Here is a 10377-nt window from a genome sequence, read left to right as displayed (position 1 = left end):
TTCCCATGTAGTGTATAGTAATACAGAGGTTCCCGTGTAGTGTATAGTAATACCGGGGTTCCCGTGTAGAGTATAGTATAGTAATACCAGGGTTCTCGTGTAGTCTATAGTAATACCGGGGTTCCCGTGTATAGTATAGTAATACCGGGGTTCCCAGGTAGTGTAGAGTATAGTAATACCGGGGTTCCCATGTAGTGTATAGTATAGTAATACCGGGGTTCCCATGTAGTGTATAGTATAGTAATACCAGGGTTCCCGTGTAGTGTACAGAATAGTAATTCCAGGGTTCCCGTGTAGTGTACAGTATAATAATTACAGAGTTCCCGTGTAGTGTACATTATAGTAATACCGGGGTTCCCGTGTAGTGTACAGTATAGTAATACCGGGGTTCAGGTGTATAGTATAGTAATACCGGGGTTCCCGTGTAGTGTACAGTATAGTAATACTGAGGTTCCCGTGTAGTGTATAGTAATACTAGGGTTCCCGTGTAGTGTATAGTATAGTAATACCGAGGTTCCCGTGTAGTGTATAGTATAGTAATACCAGGATTCCTGTGTAGTGTATAGTATAGTAATACCGGGATTCAGGTGTATAGTATAGTAATACCGGGGTTCCCGTGTAGTGTACAGTATAGTAATACTGAGGTTCCCGTGTAGTGTATAGTAATACCAGGGTTCCCGTGTAGTGTATAGTATAGTAATACCGGAGTTCCCGTGTACTGTATAGTATAGTAATACCAGGGTTCCCTTGTAGTGTATAGTATATGGTATTGATCAGCAATGAAGAAATGTATAACATGGGAGAATCCACCACACGGGATCCATAACAGCCCATATGTGGGATCATGTAATGGGTACAAGGACCTGTGTATGAGCCTATCTGATGGGTCACAGTGTCTCCCTATGTCAGTAAAGTGTCTGCTCTATGTCAGTCATACAGATATAACAGGACAGTTCCCCCTTATACATGGACTAATGTACCTGCCCCTCTGCACATTCCCAGCTTTGGTCTGAGGACTGGAGGAGGATGCTGGGAATTGTCACTGGAACCTTCTCTGGTAAATCAACTCCACATTTTCTCTGATGACAACTTAGATACTATTACTGATGTCTGTATTACAGTAAGAATTGGACATGAAGAAAACATTGATAGAGCCGATGTATTTAGCTTTGGTCACAAAATATTTAATGTTAAACATTGGTTATGAAATATCAATGTGTTCTGATGTCTCTACACAAGACTTCTCGTGGGTACAGCCGGACTGGCTGAGCTCACCCACCACCTCCTAATAATGGTAGGCTGGCTGTTACTATGCTTCATTCTCAGCAGTGATCACACACTGCTCCGCCTCCTGTGACCCCCATGTGACTGCCCTGACTTACTCTGATCTTAGCCAATCAGCAGTGATCACACTGCTCCGCCTCCTGTGACCCCCATGTGACTGTCCTGATGGACTCTGAGCTTAGCCAATCAGCAGTGCACTTTGTCATTGCCAGGCAGAGCTGCTCTGCTGTGACATACTGAGTGTTACCGTCACGTCAGACAACTGGCTGCTGCCCAAGCTGCATGTCTGGTTGAAGATTCTCTGAAGTTAGTGGGGGAAGGTCGGCCGCAGGAGTCAGTCACAGTGAGCTAACATTGGAACTGAATTGTCAATGATAAAGAAACATTGGAACCTCAGCCTTTTTGGGTAACCCACTTAACATTGGAACCAAGCCATCGATGGTGTGATCTGGCAACATTTATAATGCTGCAATGAGAATGTCAATATTAACCATGTAGAATGTCACCATATTCTCCCTGGTGGCCCAGCAGCTACTTATCTGCTCCTGATGGCTGCAGCAGCTTCCGTGTCCCAACTGTCATGTAACTTCAGACCTGTGATCCTTCAACATTCCAGTAAGTATCCTGCTAATCCTCCATAAGGTGCCTAACTCTATCTATCCCCCACAGCTAAATCACATCACAACTTAACCCTAACCACCCCACAGCCTAACCATAACCCCCCCAAAGCCTAAGCCTTCCACCTGCAGCCTAACCATAACCCCCCACAGATTAACACTAACCCCCCCACAGCCTAAGCCTTCCACCCACAGCCTAACTATCCCCAACAGCTTAACTGTAACCCCCCCAAAGTCTAAGTATCTCACCCACAGCCTAACCTCAGTTATTATAGTTTCCTGTATAGACAATGAAATACATTCTAGGCATTGCCCTCAGTAGCATATGAATAACAATAATATTGCCCTATACTTTTATTCTACGCAATCCCAATACCAAATTCTTACCCCAATAGTAGTGCAAATTTTATGCATAGCAAATTTTTTATAAAAATTAAAGCTATTATATCTTCAATGTCTAAATATACTAATATACTGCTGTTACACTGACATATATTCATTACCCATTATCATTAAGGATAAAATGATCACAGAAAGTATGTGTGTGTGCATGTAAGCATGTGTGTGTATGTATGTGCTGTAATAGGATTGGGGTAGGAGGTCCCTCTCCTAGGGTAGATGTGCACCTCAAAACACACCTGCCAGGAAACAACACAGCAGTCCAGGATTTTCATGCAAGCTAGCCACAGCTAGTTTTTATTGTACAGTATAAAAATGTAAAACAAAAATAAATCTTTGTCTGGGCACTAACTAGATAATAAATTCCCTCTCTCAAAGTGATAGGGCCTACTGCCTTAACCACCAACATAGGCATATGCACAGTATTACAAGTGGTACATCACAGTGTGTCTGCTGCCTGTCTCCCAGGTATGAGACACTGAGCCAAACCCTGACACAGCCTTTATCAGCCTCTCACAGCTGCAGTCACTAATTAGCCTGCTCTCAGGCTGAAGGCCCCAACACATAAACCAGCCTTGTAAATGGAGCCCTCCATTCTCTCACATCCACACCCCCAGGACCCATTATCCGGCTTTTACTTAAAGCCCAAACTCTAATCAAGCAGACACATACATTTCCTGGGGGTTTAAAATACATAGGTCAAAAACCTTAGATACATATATGTGATTTAGCACTTTACCAGTGCTTCTGTCACATATCCCCCCCCTTTGTTTTGACCTGTGGGGCGGAACAACTGCAGCCACCATATAAAACACATGAGACAAAGCGTCTGCATTGGCCAGCTGGCTTCCTGGCCTGTGCTCTACTGAAAATGTAACATTTTGCAGTACCAAGAACCACCTAGTTATTCTCCCATTGCTCTCTTTATTCTCTGACCATTTTAAAGGGGCATGACCAGTAATCAACCTGAATTTCTTCAGATTTAGGTATCGTCAGAACTGGTTGGGTGCACAATGCTACTTTTAACTCTTGAAAAGCCTTTTCTGCTTCAGGACTCCAGTTAACCATAACTGTTTCTTTGCCTTTGGTAAGGTCTGTCAGTGGGACTGCAATGGTGGCAAAATTCGGTATAAACTCCTACCCCATGATTCCTAAGAATCTTCTCACCTGCTTCTTATTTAGGGGTCGTGGCCAATATTCTAGTGCCTTGATTTTATTAAGTTGGGGCTTCATTAAACCCCTGCCAATGGTCTATGTAAAACACTTTACTTCTTCCATCCCTAGACAACACTTTTTGACTGTCAATCCAGCTTTATAGATGTAGACCAACACTGCTTGTACTCTGGGTAAGTGAGACTGCTAAATTAGCAGCATTCTGTCTATGGGGCCTTAGAATTTTATCCATCATCCTTTGAAAGGTAGCAGGTGCCCCATGTAAGCCAAATGGCAACATCTTGTATTGGAACAACCCTTCTGGTGCACAAATCCACCCTAGGCATTGGATAGGCATCGAACTTTGACACATTATTCAATTTACAGAAATCATTGCAGAAGTACAAACTCCTGTCAGGCTTTGGAATTAGCACAATGGGACTTGACCACTCACTATGTGATTCTTCAATTACATCCAACTCCAACTTTTTTTTATTTCTTTGGACACTGATTCACGTTGGGCTTCTGGTAATCTATAGAGCTTTAGGTTAATCTTAACGCCTGAATCAGTGATTATGTCATGTTTAATAACCATGGTTTTACCCGGTATGTCTGAAAACAAAACCCTATTTCTTATAAGAAAATCTTTAGTCTCCTGCTGTTGAACAGTTGATAGGGTTTAGCAATTGTTACATTGGGAACAAAAGGACCTGGGTTTACTGGAGGGGATGGGACAGCTGCTATATCCTTCCAAGGTTTTATAAGATTTACATGGTATATCTGTTCTGGTATTCTTTTCACAGGCTGGTAAACTTTATAATTAATCTCCCCCACTTTTTCTAGGATTTCAAAGGGTCTTTGCCATTTAGCCAAAAGTTTACTTTCTATTGTGGGAACCAAAACAACACTCTGTCCCCAGGAGCAAAGACGCATAACTGGGCATTGCAATTGTACACCCGCTGCTGTGCCTGTTGGGCCTGGTCCAAGTGCTCTCTCACTATCGGCACCACTGCAGCAATTCTTTCCTGCATTTAAGAAACATGTTAAATAACAGTTTTATATGGACTGGACTGCCCCTCCCATTTCTCTTTGGCAATATCCAGTAATCCCCTTGGGTGTCTCCCTTACAACAAATCAAAAGGTGAAAACCCTGTGGAGGATTGGGGGAACCGCTCTTATGGCCAGCAATAAATAAGGTAATCCAATCTCTTTCATATTTATCCACTGCTTTCTTTAACATATTTTTTAAAGTTTTGTTAAACCTCTCCACTAACCCATTAGTCTGGAGGTGATACACAGAGGTTCTTAATAGAGTAATTTTAAACAGGTGCATAACTCTCAGGATTTTTGAGATAAAGGGGGTACCTTGGTTAATCAGGATTTTCTTAGGTATTCTCAACCTGCTAAAGACATGGACTAAGGGCCTGATTCAGACCCATTTGCTAAATGCGCTCGCTCGCTCCCAGCATATGGAAATTCGGCTAAGTGACATCAAGGCAGCCGCTCGCAAGACAAGTCATAAGCATGCCCACTATGTCTGGGCGAGCGATCACCTTGTGTTTATAGACGCCCACCAGCCTGTCTTAAGACTCCCACTTGTGTACGTCATCTCCTGAAAGTGTATAAAACCATTGTACATCGACCACCATCGGAAATGATTGCAACGTTTGAGGTTGACTATACCCTACCACAAGCACTGCGAGCACTTCAGTGTCTATATCAACCAAGTGACATGTCCTATGAAGCTGCCTGTTAATTATGCAAGCCTATGAAATGGTGTTCGGATTCTCAGGCACACCTGCGTCCGCACCTCCACTCCCCCGTTTCTAGTGGCCTGCCCTTGTTACCACACACAAACGGCTTGACCTGTCTATCATTCCCTATCGCTTGTACCAGTTCATGCACGTGCAATACAAAGCGTACACATACACAGATTGAAAAACATTGGTAGCATACGAGTGAGCGGCCACTTGCGAAAGGGTCTCAATCAGGCCCTAAGTCTCTCTCTTTGTTGATGTATTGTGCAATGGTATCACTTCTGTGTACCTGGTTGCATAATCCATTATCATCAAAATATATTGTTAGCCTCAGGCAGATTTCATTAGAGGTCCAACCAAATCTATCCATCTATTCTTTAAAACAGAACCTCAATAATGGGCAATGGGACAAGTGGAGTATGAAAATATAGCCTTGGAGCATGATACTGACATTCAGGGCAGGATGCACAATATTCAGATACCTCTTTATGAACCCCGGGCCAGGAAAACCTCTATAAAATTCGCTCAGTGGTTTTTCTTACCCCTAGGTGACCTGCAGTTATGTGACCATGAGCCAGGTCTAACACTGTTCCTCTATGTATGTGATCTTTGGGTGTAGGTTTAAAGCAGAATCTGGCTTTACCTAAGCATCTGCCAATGCCATCACCATGGATTTTTACAAGATACAAGTTGATGTCCAAAATAACAGATTGGTATATGTCATTTTACATTTCAAACGTAAACTTTTTCTATTGCTGCAGTTTTCAGTGTGTATGCCCACATTCTCCACCACTTGTAATATGATCGGGGTAAGAGGTCCCTCTCCTGGGGTAGATGGACACCTCCAAAACACAGCAGTCAGGAAACATCACACCAGTGCAGGGTTTTTGTGCCAGCTAGCCGGAGCTAGTGTTTATTGTGCACTTTACCAGTGATTCTATCACAAAGGACTTATATACATTCTAGGTGACAGACACTGTGTATATAACACATAAGCCATATATTCACTGTGATTTAGAACTACCTCCAGTTAGTTAAATCTGTTTTATTTAGATTTTCATCATACAAACAGAATATAATACTGAGAACAATAGCCATGTATGCCATATTACATAACAAGTACAAATATCTTTGATCCCTGAGTGTTATAAGAAAGGGAAACGTCCAGTCACACAAAACAGCATGCCCGCCATTAGAGTAAGCAAGAAAACATAGACAATAATACACTCTGATGTCAAAATAGGCAGGGATCACAATAATTACAGTATATATACACTTATATTGGCTATACAAAGGAACCATTAATAATTCACTACAATAAATCAAAGTATAAAAGAAAGGAGGGATAACAATAGGAAAACACATGAGGAATAGAGGATTGTGCCCAATTCATATATGGTGAATATAATAGAAGAAATAAAACACTACATAATTAGTAATCATATCAACATGCTATTCTTATTACATGGAATGGTGTGCTATGTCTATATGAAAAATATATGATGTTCCAGAATGTGTGTGTATATATATATATATATATATATATATATACACACACACCCACACACACACAATACTGTCAGTAATGCGCAGGAAGTCCAAATTTCCAGAGCTATGTCATATAGATGTAGAGCAGCTACTTCCCGGCTTAGCCAAAAATCTGAAAATGTAATGAACACGGAGAGCGCACTCATGAGAAGTATAAAAACGACAAATTTTACTTGTAAATCAGCTCACATACATCAAAGTTTAAAACAGCAAGCTTAGCTTCCCAGGGATCATGCGGTTCCCGATACACAGTCAGGGCTGCCATAAGAGATTAACTCCAAGGGCCCGTGCCGTGTCCAGAGGCAGCGGATGACGTCACTATATCCACATCTTTAAGCCACTCCCAATGCATTTCATCATAGGAGACTTCGTCAGGGGGTGTGTATGTGTATATATATATATATATATATGTCCTACAGGACACTGAACTAATTCTGGAAATAAAAGAACTCAATGAGGAGTATGATGTGAGTCTGCCGAGAGCTGCCTATATAGGTACCAATCTGTGGTCTCAGAGTATAATGTGGGTCTGCCGAGAGATGCCTATATAGGTACCAATCTGTGGTCTCAGAGTATAATGTGGGTCTGCCGAGAGATGCCTATATAGGTACCAATCTGTGATCTCAGAGCATGATGTGTCTGCCAAGAAATGCCTATATAGGTACCAATCTGTGGTCTCAGAGTATGATGTGAGTCTGCTGAGAGATGCCTATATAGGTACCAATCTGTGGTCTCAGAGTATGATGTGAGTCAGCCGAGAGCTGCCTATATAGGTACCAATCTGTGGTCTCAGAGTATGATGTGAGTCTGCCGAGAGATGCCTATATAGGTACCAATCTGTGGTCTCAGAGTATGATGTTTCTGCCAAGAGATGCCTATATAGGTACCAATCTGTGGTCTCAGAGTATAATGTGGGTCTGCCAAGAGCTGCCTATATAGGTACCAATCTGTGGTCTCAGAGTATGATGTGAGTCTGCTGAGAGATGCCTATATAGGTACCAATCTGTGGTCTCAGAGCATGATGTGTCTGCCGAGAGCTCCCTATATAGGTACCAATCTGTGGTCTCAGAGTATGATGTGAGTCTGCCGAGAGATGCCTATATAGGTAACAATCTGTGGTTTCAGAGTATGATGTGAGTCTGCCGAGAGCTGCCTATATAGGTACCAATCTGTGGTCTCAGAGTATGATGTGAGTCTGCCGAGAGCTGCCTATATAGGTACCAATTTGTGGTCTCAGAGTATGATGTGTCTGCCGAGAGCTGCCTATATAGGTACCAATCTGTGGTCTCAGAGTATGATGTTTCTGCTGAGAGATGCCTATATAGGTACCAATCTGTGCTCTCAGTGTATGATGTTTCTGTTGAGAGATGCCTATATAGGTACCAAACTGTGGTCTCAGAGTATGATGTGAGTCTGCCAAGACCTGCTTATATAGGTACCAATCTGTGGTCTCAGAGTATAATGTGGGTCTGCCAAGAGCTGCCTATATAGGTACCAATTTGCGGTCTCAGAGCATGATGTGTCTGCCAAGAAATGCCTATATAGGTACCAATCTGTGGTCTCAGAGTATGATGTGAGTCTGCTGAGAGATGCCTATATAGGTACCAATCTGTGGTCTCAGAGTATGATGTGAGTCTGCCAAGAGCTGCCTATATAGGTACCAATCTGTGGTCTCAGAGTATGATGTGAGTCTGCTGAGAGATGCCTATATAGGTACCAATCTGTGGTCTCTGAGTATGATTTGAGTCTGCTGAGAGATGCCTATATAGGTACCAATCTGTGGTCTCAGAGTATGATGTGAGTCTGCCGAGAGATGCCTATATAGGTACCAATCTGTGGTCTCAGAGTATGATGTTTCTGCCGAGAGCTGCCTATATAGGTACCAATCTGTGGTCTCAGAGTATAATGTGGGTCTGCCAAGAGCTGCCTATATAGGTACCAATCTGTGGTCTCAGAGTATGATGTTTCTGCCAAGAGCTGCCTATATAGGTACCAATTTGTGGCCTTAGAGTATAATGTGGGTCTGCCGAGAGATGCCTATATAGGTACCAATCTGTGGTCTCAGAGTATGATGTGAGTCTGCTGAGAGATGCCTATATAGGTACCAATCTGCGGTCTCAGAGCATGATGTGTCTGCTGAGAGATGCCTATATAGGTACCAATCTGTGGTCTCAGAGTATGATGTTTCTGCCAAGAGATGCCTATATAGGTACCAATCTGTGGTCTCAGAGTATAATGTGGGTCTGCCAAGAGCTGCCTATATAGGTACCAATCTGTGGTCTCAGAGTATGATGTGAGTCTGCCGAGAGATGCCTATATAGGTACCAATCTGTGGATTCAGAGTATGATGTGAGTCTGCCAAGAGCTGCCTATATAGGTTCCAATCTGTGGTCTCAGAGTATGATGTGAGTCTGCCGAGAGCTGCCTATATAGGTACCAATCTGTGGTCTCAGAGTATGATGTGTCTGCCGAGAGCTGCCTATATAGGTACCAATCTGTGGTCTCAGAGTATGATGTGAGTCTGCCGAGAGCTCCCTATATAGGTACCAATCTGTGGTCTCAGAGTATGATGTTTCTGCTGAGAGATGCCTATATAGGTACCAATCTGTGCTCTCAGTGTATGATGTTTCTGTTGAGAGATGCCTATATAGGTACCAATCTGTGGTCTCAGAGTATGATGTGAGTCTGCCAAGACCTGCTTATAAAGGTACCAATCTGTGGTCTCAGAGTATAATGTGGGTCTGCCAAGAGCTGCCTATATAGGTACCAATCTGTGGTCTCAGAGTATGATGTGAGTCTGGCAAGAGCTGCCTATATAGGTACCAATTTGTGGTCTTAGAGTATAATGTGGGTCTGCCGAGAGCTGCCTTTATAGGTACCAATCTCTGGTCTCAGTGTATAATGTGGGTCTGCCGAGAGATGCCTATATAGGTACCAATCTGTGGTCTCTGAGTATGATGTGAGTCTGCTGAGAGATGCCTATATGGGTACCAATCTGTGGTCTCAGAGCAAGATGTGTCTGCCGAGAGATTCCTATATAGGTACCAATGTGTGGTCTCAGAGTATGATGTGAGTCTGCCGAGAGCTCCCTATATAGGTACCAATCTGTGGTCTCAGAGTATGATGTGCGTCTGCTGAGAGATGCCTATATAGGTACCAATCTGTGGTCTCAGAGTATAATGTGGGTCTGCCAAGAGCTGCCTATATAGGTACCAATCTGTGGTCTCAGAGTATGATGTTTCTGCTGAGAGCTGCCTATATAGGTACCAATCTGTGGTCTCAGAGTATAATGTGGGTCTGCCAAGAGCTGCCTATATAGGTACCAATCTGTGGTCTCAGAGTATGATGTGTCTGCTGAGAGCTGCCTATATAGGTACCAATCTGTGGTCTCATAGTATGATGTATCTGCTGAGAGCTCCCTATATAGGTACCAATCTGTGCTCAGAGTATGATGTGTCTGCTGAGAGATGCCTATATAGGTACCAATATGTGGTCTCAGAGTATGATGTGTCTGCCGAGAGCTGCCTATATAGGTACCAATCTGTGGTCTCAGAGTATGATGTGAGTCTGCTGAGAGCTCCCTATATAGGTAACAATGTGTGGTTTCAGAGTATGATGTG

At 43.0% G+C, this 10377-nt stretch overlaps 1 pseudogene across 1 annotated transcript in view; it reads right to left on the bottom strand.

The window, feature by feature from the left end:
- The window catches only part of LOC148501725 (uncharacterized), a 138129-nt pseudogene that overhangs the window by 32037 nt on the left and 95715 nt on the right, over positions 1-10377 (bottom strand). The window lies entirely within an intron of this gene.

The sequence above is a fragment of the Taudactylus pleione genome, unplaced genomic scaffold (assembly GCF_031769625.1).
Source record: "Taudactylus pleione unplaced genomic scaffold, aTauple2 ptg000504l, whole genome shotgun sequence".
NCBI classification, from domain to species: Eukaryota; Metazoa; Chordata; class Amphibia; order Anura; family Myobatrachidae; genus Taudactylus; species Taudactylus pleione.
This window is presented reverse-complemented; position numbering and strand designations above follow the sequence as displayed.